At 36.7% G+C, this 12,317-nt stretch overlaps 1 protein-coding gene across 10 annotated transcripts in view; it reads left to right on the forward strand.

Annotated features, from left to right (window-relative positions):
• Positions 1-12,317, forward strand: part of APBA2 (amyloid beta precursor protein binding family A member 2) — an 80,620-nt gene that overhangs the window by 7,521 nt on the left and 60,782 nt on the right. The gene's annotated exons all lie outside the window — the stretch shown is intronic.

The raw sequence follows: 12,317 nt of genomic DNA on the forward strand, positions 1-12,317 counted from the left end.
AAGTAATTACCTTTATAGATTAACATTTAAGTATTTTGCCTATGTAAATATAAATAGCATGTGGATAAGAAGTTCTCTGCTCTGGAGGCTATAGAAGGATGGCTTTGCAGTTATTACACAATTTTCACTGTTGTTTTCTCTATTAGTACTGTGCCACTGGGGGTGGGAGTGGAGGTGTGTTTGATTTTTAAACAAACTCCCCAAATTCTGCTTTATTCATTTTTCAGCTGTAGACTTACAGATTTTTATGCTCTTTGTGGCAGGAATATCTGCAGAATATTTAACATGATGAAATCTTGGTTAATGGACTTTTCCACAACACACGTAATTTAGGATTTATTTGCCCCCGTTGAAAGTTGTTATTATAACAAGTACAAGACAAAGAATTAAATGGAAAGGAATGTATAATGTGGCTGTTCAGGGTTTGCATCTGGTAAAGGGGCTGATATCTGGAGGCACAGAGGTTGGTCATCCCTTGCAGTGTTAGGCTATAGGATGGCACAGAGCTGGATCCTGCAGGGAAGCCCTCTAGGAGCCTGTCAGCCCATTGGGAGAGCCCAGGAGAGGTGCACACAGTGTTTAGGCAGTTATTTTACAGTGTGGGCAATTTCTGTTATTAAGGAACTGTGACATATCTTTAAGTGGCTGGAAGTTGACCTTTGATTTGAACTGGGTGCAGCTCAAGCATCTTTCAAGACTTCAGTTTTGCTATGAGCTGCAGCCTTCCCTGCAGTGCTGCTGTCCCCAGGAATGTCCCACAGCCCCAGCAGGACCATGGCTGCCTGTTGCCACAACACAGGAACTTCTGGCTACCAACAGGAGACTGCCATGGGGTAGTTGTTCAGTTAATTCAGTTATTGTTGATAATAACTAAGCTTAGAAAGGTGAAACAGAGTTGACCTAATGATAGAAAAAAAGAAATTGTTCCAACTGTTAGAGGAATTAATGTAAGTTTGACTTTCCTAGTGAGCACAAGAGTTATATAATTACTGGTATCTAAGGATCATATTCTGCCAGCCATAACACTTTGTTGTATATCTATATATTTACACAACTGTAGGCATTTCCTACTTTAAACCAAATATCAAAATTTATATACCTGTTGCCTTGAGTATCAGTTGAAGACAAGCCAGTCTATTTATGAGCAAATAATGAAATTACAGAATAAATCAGCAAGACTCATACTGCCCTTTACATTCTTGCCTCAGTAACTACTTACTGCATGTTTAGTGATGAGAGATGCAGAGTTCTGAATTGGAAAATTCATAGATAACTATCAAATAGCCTGACCTGCAATGTACCAATGTGATGCCTCAGTGATTTTTCAACCACTTCATCTTTAAAGAAAAAATGCTAATTCTTGAAAGTGTTAGCCAAGTGCGTGGGTACATTTACTGAGAGCCTAGGAAATGCATGCTCATTTAAATACATTATGCAAAACTTTATCTTGCAACAAATATAATGCTGGGGAAATTCTTGGTTTCACATTAGCTTTTTAATGTATCTATTTCTGAAGATATTAGAATATTAGAGAATATGATTTCATTAATATTCCCCTAGTCCTTTGCTAGTCAATGTGTCAGTAATGAAGCATGAGGCTTCTTGTGTGTAGGTGTCTTCCATACTGCTGCCCAGCTATAACCTTGGGATACAGCAACCCTACACTGCAGGATTAGTGCCTTTTCTGCAACATATCTGCTCCATAGAGTTCTTTTTCTGTGTAATGACATTATTTTACATGCTGCAGTTAAGTCAGCTGCAGTCAAAACCTAATTTCTTGTTTAGGCCAACTGTAGATCTAATTAACCCTGCTGACACGGCATCTTATTCAATCACAGAGCATACTTCCTCCAGAGAATAGCTGAAGCTGTATTAATACTTTTTAGAATATTGTCTAACATTGAGTTTTCACTGTTCCCCCTGTTCCATGCTGCACTGTTGCCTGCTTAGCCTGTCAGTTACTGATAGGGAAAGTCAATGTACCTGTGTGTGAAGAAAAGGAAAAAAAGATCAGCCCCAAATGCAGGCTAAACTCTCCACATAGGATTTAGACAGACCACTAGAACTGTCAATGTTCCCATCTCTGGCAGAGCACAGGATGGCAGAGAAGACAAAGAAGAGATAGCCAGCTATCATCTCCTGTGCCTTCATGAAGCTAATGAGCATGGAGGAGTGACATGCACACAGGCCAAGATTATTCAAAATAACATAGTGTGAGCTGCCAAAGGCTCATGTCAATCTGTTCTACCATTTCTGCTGGAATATTTCTTTTTTTAAAAAAAAGAATTTTTCTTATTTTCGTAATGACAATATTTCAGCTTTAGAGACACCTGTAGAGAATAGGCTCTACCATCTCATTTAGAACAGTGGCTCTTCCCTATAATGACTTGGCAAAAGTGAGATGAACATTCAGTTATCATCATGAAGGTCCAAAGGAAAATGAATGCTTCCTAAGACCTTCAGCAGGCTGATGTGTAATGGGAACTATGCTCAGAAGTGATTAATTTATGGATTATCATCTCCCAGCATCAGGCTTGAATCCTGATTGAACAGATTCTGTTGCGTGGTTACAGAAATCACCTCAAATCAAGATGCTTTTTTCCAAAGATGGTCAGAGACTTTAAGAAATATTCAGTCCCTTGATTTTGTTACCAGAACCACTCAATATAGGAAATAAACTTAAGGGGTAAACCATGGGATTGCTTTGTTCTATTGCTTTGTCTGATGAAGCAACTGAGCTTTCAACTTCGGCTTTCAACAACTTCTCCAATTAGACAATATCCACATGCCTCTTTTCTCTTTTACAAACCATTAGGATTTAATGGGATAAAACTTGTGTATCAGAGCCTAGGCAGCTAATTATGCCTCAGTTCCTAGCTGTAAAGTGGAGCAATTTAAACACACTTGATACCTACAGTTTCAGCACAGAAAAGTCTGTTAAATCAAGGGTTTCACTCGAACTTTGCCTGCAGATTTCTTGAAAAGGGTTTTTCCACCTTTACTGAAAAACTTTGTCAAACTAGAGAGTAGACAGTTGAGATAGCCAAGCTGACATTTTTTTTCAAATAATCCTTTAACTGTGGGCTAATTGCATCTTCTATTTAATCCAACATGAATGTTGTTTGTACTTTGTGTAGCATCAGAAAAGAAACGAAACTTTGAAATCTTCTGTTTAGGCAATGAAGATATTGACGGGGAAAAGAAGGAAAAAAATTAGCTTGGTTCTCCAAAATAAAAGAACACTGTCTTTGGTATTGCAATTTCACTGATAGAAATCTGCTTAGACTAGGCTGTTTATCTGCTCAAAGCTCTTTACATAACTGGCACTTTGTCATCTTCTGTCCATAAATTATAGGCAGTCATTGCTGGAGTGTCTGAGTAACCAAGGATAGGGTTTGCTGCTTTGCATATAAATGGAGCTACAGTCCTGGATCTATGTGAGCATAAACATGGACATGAAGGCATTCTTGCTCTTCAACTTGATACCAGAAAACCCCCACCCTTGGTGCTGTACATCTGTGGATGCTGGTATAAATATGAAGCAGATAACCCCTTTAGTTCCTTTAAAATGGAATTATGGAAATTGATTTGGGAGAAAGATGTAAGTGCATAAATCACAACAAACCAAATACAGATTGTTACATGAAATGAGCAAATTACGTTACAAATTTTATGTCAAGTGTTTTTCACTGACTTGGTGGAGAGAAGACTTTCTTCAAATGTTATTCTTTGCACTGATAATACAGTAGTAGGGACAGTTTACATCTCAGAAAACTCAGTCTGGATCAACACAAATTATATCTTTCCTAGCATGACACTGCAGTAACATCTGGAAATAGATCTTTAAATAGAACAGAAAATAGGCTTTATCTAAATATTTACCTTACTAATTAACTCTTTGTATCTTTCAGTATACAGAGCATGTTACAGCTGGAAGATTTAAACGTCTGTGTAAGTGCTTGGTACTTTTTTGGAAAGCAAAAAGTCTGTCTGTACAACCAAAAAAACCTAGCTGCAGTGAACCAGACTTCAGAGGAACTAAAACATCCTAAATGTAAAACTCCACCTACCCCAAGTGAGGATAAACAATGATATCATTACTTAAATTATACTGGTTACTGTGGATGATCCATCCATAGCTGATTGCTTCTTTTTAATGGCATTAAATAATGTGCTGAAATTTGCATTGCAAATTGTAGGATGGTAGGCTTTTTTTTTCAACCAAATCAGGTCAATTCCACCCAGGTCCTCTATATCCAACAGTCCAATAGTGAAGAGCATTCTGGCTACCCTGTTTCTCATCTTTTGTTTGCTTAAATTATTTTCTATTGAGCATAAAGGACAGATATTTTTGTAAGTTCACTTTTGGGTTTCACAGATGTAGGTTTAAGGAGATTATTTATGCTTTAGGATTTAATATCTACCAACATGCTGTTCATTTCCCTGATATCACGAGGGACTAGTTCTTTCATTTGCAATTTATAAATCCTCAACTTCAGACTTTGGTTTTCAGATAGCTGGATGTTTGAAACATCCAGCAGTTATTAATTTAATGAATTTTATCTCAGATGAACTAATAGTGTTTATTCAAACAACATGATATATGATAGGTCCAGGGTTTTGTTTTTAAATTTAAATAGAATAGGTAATACTAACCTGGTAGGTTGTTGAGGAGTCACCTTAGGAGCCCTTTGATGCATGTTTGATGAAGAATGCTGTTTCCTTGTGTTGTTTACTAGTAAATTTGGTGATTAACTTTCCAAAAGGACAACAGCAGAAACTCAAAAGCCCATATCCAAGGCTTTTTCCTTCCAAAAACCTTGCATCTGGAATGAAGAAGTCAAACTTGTGCTCTGTGTGCCTAATAAGACCCTAAGCCTTTGCAAGGGTGGTAAACAGATGTGGCTGAGCCTTATGTCAAGTTTGTCTCATGATACCTCAGACAAATGCTTGTCAATGTGTCTGCTGTGGCTCATACAGTCTTACACTCCATGCAGACCAACTATTAATATTCCTGCAGGAGCAGCTCCATACACTTTGCTTGCTAAATAAATGCTTTATTCCCTGTAGAAATCTAGATCTTGAGATTGGACCAGTTTCTGATCCCGTTGTACCTGGGGGAGAACAGCAGCTCTGGGACATTTGCTGTGCAATAAATGATAACCTGCTCATAAAGCAGGATGCTTGTAACATTAAAATGTGAGAACAGAAGGTGACATCAAAATGTGAGCCCTGCTTGAAATGCCTGAGCTAGCTAAATCTCAATGCTGCTTTCAAATATGTTGCCTATTCTTTTATAATTAAAGCTTGAAATGATTTTATATATGGTGCAGTGATTGACTTCAGAATGAGGAATTAAAAAAATTCCTATGAGAGAAAGCTCATAATAATTAATATTATTATGCTAGAAATTTGAAAATAACCCTGTTTCTTTCTCAGTGGTTTTCATTCTGTTCTTGGCAAGCATTTTCCTATGCTGTGTTTATTGTGCTATGAGAGGCATTCTGAATTGCTGATAGGCTCAAAACTCAAGCAGTTTGTGCTCAAATGACCAAATGCCTTGATTTGATAATTCTGAGCTGGGATGCTGTGAGCTTTCAAAATTCAGTCTAGCATTTTACAGGGGGCTGCAGGCCCCACTACAGTCTTACCAAGAGCTCATCCTATATTCAGTTTTCTTTGAACTGTGAAAAACCAACAGAGGACAGAATTTCCCCATTGAAGTTTTATTATGTTTTCAGAGCTACTAAATAAAAAATACATATCCCGTTATCCTGTAATTTTGTAATATAATGCATCTTAAGCGTGTTTTGGTACTACCAAGATTACCACCAGATTATTAGTATTTTATGGAACTTCCTTCCACCATTTAAAAATTAATACTTTTTCTTTTCTGATATTCAAAGACTAGAAAAAATGCAAATAAACCAGAAAGAAGACTATGGAAGCAGCAAACAGTTGTGTATCAATTCTGCACCTGTGCAAAGGTCATTTTCATGCACTAGAAAGCTGAAAAACCCTGCAAGATAAAGCCTGCAGCATGTAAGGAACGTTGAAATAGGCAAGGCCAGAGGCTGAACCTCTGGATCCATCTGCTGTACTCAGGTGTGTAGTGGGAAGTTTGAGCAGATAATGCAGAGCAGCTGGGGAAAAAATCACTTCCTTTCCAGAACTGGCAATTTTCCCCATTACACAACACACATACAGTGCTATACTCTGACAACATAATTTGACCTTGAAAAAATCAAAGTGCTCTTCACAAACCTCCAGAAAGTATTCTTTCCATGGAAAGGTACTTGATTTTTTGCATTTAAAAGACAAATTCATTATTCCATGCAATGTCTATGTTTAATTTTTTATATCTCAGTGGTGGTTACTACAATTGCTGATACAGATCTCTACTGTTTTCATATAGGTGCAGCTGATCCTGACTAGATTTACTCTTGTTTTGTTTCATAGTTCTACTAAAGCTTTCAATGAGATCTATTCATGAGGCGTCTTGTACTACACACAGAAGTACCCCAGGGCATTGTATAAATTAATATTCCATCCATGAACGTAGTTAGTAGTTAATTTATCATTTGGCAGTGAGAAACAAGAGACTAGATTACTGATTAATTGCAATGAAGCTGAACAGGATGTTCACGTTAATGCTGAAACAGACTATTATTGCACTAGTGACAGCCTCCACAATAGGCAACCTGTTTTAGTAGTGTTAAGTCTAGCAGTTTAAGAAATAAATAAGAAGAGTGGTAAATAGTACCAGTATTTTTAGTTTGGCTAATTAAAATTTTATGATTGGCTTAGAGGATTTGAGTTTATGGCATCTTTAGATTTGACATGGGGAAATAAGAGAATTCTCAGGAGCTGACTTCTGCTATAACCTGTCATATCTTATTATGCTGTTTCCAACTCTGATTTAAAACAAAACAGATTTATAATTTATTCTTCACTAAAAAGAAGAGGAAAGAGAGCCAGTAACTGCAGCCAGGATGTACATCTGAAATAATACCATAATAGTTGGGAGTGACTGACTGGAGCAATTGCACAGTGGTCATCCTGAGAATAATGGTGTCTCCTAGGAAGAAGCTTCAGAAAAATACCATAAGGAGATATTCATGGATTTCAATTATTACCTGATGTGTAGTTATCAAATGAAGTCTAGATAAACACAAGAATGTGCCCTTTTCAGCATACAGACAAAAAATGAATGAGTGAATCTCTTCTATTTGAGAGCTTGTGTGTATGTTCCACAGAAAGAGATCATCTGGAGCCTTTTCACCTGGGCTTCAAACATCTCTGCCCCACGAATATCTTTAGAAAACATGGCTGCTCTGCATTAAAACTCCTTTTAGGTTTCAGATTTTATTTTAAACCAATCATAATTTTAAAAATGTAAGACTTTCCTTCCTAATGAATTCTCGTGCAGTGTCACAGGACCATATATAGCCTGATGTAAATGTGTCATCCTTAAATGATGTCTGCAGCAAAGACATGCAGTTGTGTGAAGGACAGTGTGGCTTAGGATTGGCTCTTAGCTTTGGGATGAGGCATGGACATGGGCAGGAGATAATTCTGTAAACCTCTGTCACACATCGTGGATCTAATAGAGATGATGGCAGAAAAAACTGACAGTCCTTTAATCCAGTGTCACTGCCACCATCTTTAGCCAAGACTATTCTTGGAGTTTTCTGTCTGTGGGAGAAATATGATGAAGAATAGTTATAAAAACAGTGTATCAAATGATTTAGGAATTCAGTGATTTAGGAGTACTAAACTGTAACTCTAACTCTAGTGCTTGTGAAAGGAGGCAGCTTTGGGCATGCCCCGTGTAATCTCAGAAAGGATAAAATGCCACAGTTGATTCACAAAGCACTGCACAAATTTGGCTTGTGTTTTGTCATTGTTCCACCAGTTAGGATTTACTGTGGTGATCGGTGGATTCAGACAATGTAATTCTGCAGCATTTAGTATTGTTACTGCAGAAGCACCTTTACATTCAAATGGAAAGAGACCTTTAATTCTTCTCAGAGAGACAAGAAGAGACTAGACTCTTCTGCATGACGTTGCATAAAACAAAAACTTTAAATAAAACAGCTAATATATCTTTGGAACAGGAACATTATTCTTGAAGGAGTGACTGTATGTCACTTCTTGCTCTTCTGAATAGCTTTCATTTACTGTAGTTTCATAGAAGACACTATTAATTACAGGTTTCTTTAATGTACACTTTGATTTTAGAGTAAGAATAGGAGTTAGGTACCTGCAGTGTGTGCTCCTGCTTTGGAACAATTTTTTTTCATTTAGTTTGCACATTGGTACTTTGTCCTGCTGTCTTTTTGTGTCCTATAATTTTCTAGTCAGTCATCCTCCTATATTTGCTTCCTAATTCCACAAAAAACCATTCATTCCCTAATTGATCTGTTTCAAATAGGTTTTAAAGACATAGCTACCTCTGTTGCTTGATCCTGATACACTGCTTTATACATATGCTCCATTTCTGCCTCTCCTTACTCAATTGCTGTCCTTAACTTCACCCAGGCCTCAGCACTCCTGACAGATATAAAATACAGCATTCATGTTGAGAAGAGCCTTTATCAGGTTATTCAGCTAATTCCTCTGCATCATGTCATCATTTCAGTGCTAAAGAATTTTGAGGAAAAGGCTTAAATTCACTTGAGCTTAAATGAAAGGTGAAAAAGTACAGAAAAAAAATATCAGATCAGGATTGTCCTGAACAAACAAAATGCTGCCTCGGGGCTGCAGGAGTGCAGTTGTAGATTATCAGGCAGGCTGAAGTTGGAAATAGCATTCTCATTTGTCATGCACTATAATCAAATTGGATGCAGATTTGCAGACCTGGACAACAATGATTGGATGTCATTGGTTATTTTTACACTGCATAGAGTGTAAACAGTAGTGGTTTGGGGTATCGTGCAGTGGATTTTTGCCAGTGTTTCCTTTATTATCTGTAACTAGTGATATGCAGCAATTTTCTATGCAGAACAGCAGCTGGTTTGTTTTCTTCTAACTGCTTGCCATACCTGTGTTTCTGGATGCAAAGAAAATCTTTCTCGAGATGGCAACTAACAATTCAAGAATAGAAAACACTGGGTTTGATAGTTTAAGACCTACCTAGGTGCTAATCATCAGCCCTCTGAGCAATTTTAGAGCCTTCAAGTTTCATTGCTCATGTAGTAAAGGTGACACTATTGATACAATTAAGGGCTTTTTATTACTGAAGCACTAGCATTTATTTTTAATAAGCTCTAGTCCTTTTGTGCAGACCTATGAACCGTTTGTTCCTGAGATTCCTGCTTCACAGTTTATGGTGATGTATTTGAGCTACAGCTGGAGCTGGATAGGAAGATGAAAATAAATAAGAATAGATGTCTTGCCACTATAGTTTGAAATTGAACTGATGAAACTGAATTATCTTTGTCTAGCTTTTTAAAATTTGCAATGACCACAGCAATATGTATCAGAGGCAAATCAGAGCACTTTGGAAGGGATTTTGAGAGACATCTCAACATAATCCTAATAAGCTAAAAAGGAACTTTTGATATATGAGAATTACAGATATCTGAGATTTTCCAGTTTAATATCTGTTCTTCCACCTAATGTACACAGACATAATTTACTTAACAATACTTACATGATATATAGGAAGGTTTATTTCTAAGATCTCTCAGTGTTCATAGACATCCCTTTCTCTTGAGCTACACTTTGCATCCATACCCCCAGCACCACTGATGATAGAATTTATTTCTGGAAAACATTAAGAAGACTAATTAATTTATTTTAAAACTTAATCTAAGTTCAATTATATGTTGATTTTAAGTGTCCTTTTCTGTATAACTTTGTGTGTGTTCTCAGCAATTCTGTTCTAGAAGTGGTGATAAAATGGATGGAAGAATTGCCCTCGGAAAAATGAATCAGGAGATCTATGGTACAGACAAGGCTTTGTCCACCAGACTGCTGCACTAACTCTAGGGAGGTGCAGTCCATAATTTTGAAAGAAAAATACTAAGGTGAAAGTAGAATAAAGTTGGCACTAAGTGTGACTAGCTAGCTAAATGTGATGCCTAAAGAGTTAGAAGAATACTGTGTGTTCCAACTACGTTACTTTTAACTTCAAAATATTTTAATTGTAAAATTAGAAAGTTTAAGTGAGAAAAGAGTTAATGGCAAAATACATACTCCCTCAAATGTTTTTATGCTATTGGTATTTTTAAGAATCCTCCTAGTTAATATAATAGTTGTGTTATTATAAAAGCATGAGATTCTTGACAGCCTCCAGAGATTGTCTTAATGTTTTGTGTAGTGGAAAATAGCAGCTGTGTTGAGGAAATGCAACTCACTACGAGATGTGTTCTGCAGCAGTGTAACAAATATTCAAGTGTAGTAATCAGAGAAAGTAAGAGATTGATCAAGATTTGTGTGCAGTTAAAAGTTTACATTAATTTACTTAGAATGGAGTAAGTCAAATCACACGTTGATTTTCCTAACAATAGTCAAAATACCTCTTAGATGTTAAAAAAAAAAAGATTATCACCAGCATATAATCTAGTGGACAGTGTTTACTAGGGTGTACAGTGTCTACTATGGTAAAGTTCATTCTTGTTTCTTTTGTTCCTGCGTGTCTTGGCAATAGAGTGTTTTATGGCTGAGTCCCTGCTGAAATGTATCTCAAAATAATTGCAGTGAAATAAAAAACCAACTAGGAACTGTAAGGTCTTAAAAGTATACTTTGTTTTTGTGCTCTATCTTTCAACTCCAGTGGAGTAACTGATTAGAAATGAAATGTCTGCTCTTTCTGTAGAATAACTAAGCCATGAGTTGTCTCTTCCTGAATCCCCTCTGCTCCCCAAATTAATCATGATAATAAACCCATAATTTAATACCCATAATCGACTTGAGATATATTTGCACATGTATGAGTTGCAGGTTACTCAGGACTGCTGTATAACCTCTGAAGGTGTTGGATGTTATTTAGAGAACAAGTACCACATCCTCATTATTGTTATTATCCAGGCACAGGTTGTTTGAACCTTTTTGAGAAGTATGTCCTTTGTGCATCATCTCAGCATGGCAGCATCTGTTTGCCCACTGTTAATCTCCTGTTTGTTGGAGCATTAGTCCTCTATTTTTGCAGTTCCTTTCTAACTTCATGCCTCAACATGAGGATGAACAGTTGTGCCAAGACAGAGTGCAGCACAGACCCTTCTTATTCCAAAGAGGAAGTTACTCCCTCCTTGACCTTTAAAATACATACTTGCTAAAGCTTTACTTGACTGAAATGTGTGGGGTTGTTCCTCAGATCAGACTTGCTAAGAAACCTGAAGTATTTCTGTAAATCCTTGTGTTGGAATGCTGTTTATTCATTCAGAGTGCATACATGGGTTTGTGGGTTAGCCCAGGAAAATTGCTGCAGTGTGGTGCAGTGGTACAGCAGCTCACTGCCACCTCTTGGCATTAATCCCAAGGGTTGAATCTTATCACAGCCAAGTTTTGTAGTACTTTTAAGCTCTACTGTGTAAAGGACTTGGGGAAATTAACTGATCCCTAAGTGTAGATCTCAAGGATATTATAATAAAATAATGTAGTAATATTAAAATGTACAGTGAGATATAAATGGCAGCTTATATCATTCTATTGTACAAGAAATGCATCTCAATAAGCAGAGAGAATGTGTTTGAAATGCTATGGAACCAAGTTATCACAACAAGATCAATTAGAGGTGATTGAACTCAGAGGCCTATTTAAATTATTTTAGTAGGAAGCATTAATATCTTGAGTACAGCTTTTAGGAAATGTGCTGTATTAGCTGTAACTTTCTTTCACAGACTTCTAATAACTGAGAAGATAATTTACTGAGTGTGCTATAAAAGACTGCATATCTTAAAGCAAAATAATTAAATAGAATATTAACTGTTGAAAAAATTCCATTTTTAACACAGCACTAGAAATTCTTTCATGTCTAACCCAAGACATTTTTTCTTAAATTTTTAGAAGACTTTAATTTCTTATTTTAGTTGCTTAAGAACTCTTTATTTGCATGACTGCAGCAGCAATTGCAGAAGAAAAGGAGGGAGACCAATATTACAAAACTTGCAGAAAGAAAAAGCAGACCTAGTGAAAAACAAAGAACTTTCCTTTCCTTGCTTCCTGCTTCAATAATTTCAGCTATTTTTGTTTTAGAAAGTTCAGAGTGAACATCAAGTTGCTTGTAGTGTGTGGTAAGAGAGAGAAGTATTTTGCTGCACATGTAGATGTCCTACATAACACCTTTCTAGCCCAGTTTCACCATTTTTTGA

Source organism: Sturnus vulgaris, chromosome 13 (assembly GCF_052056855.1).
Source record: "Sturnus vulgaris isolate bStuVul1 chromosome 13, bStuVul1.hap1, whole genome shotgun sequence".
NCBI classification, from domain to species: Eukaryota; Metazoa; Chordata; class Aves; order Passeriformes; family Sturnidae; genus Sturnus; species Sturnus vulgaris.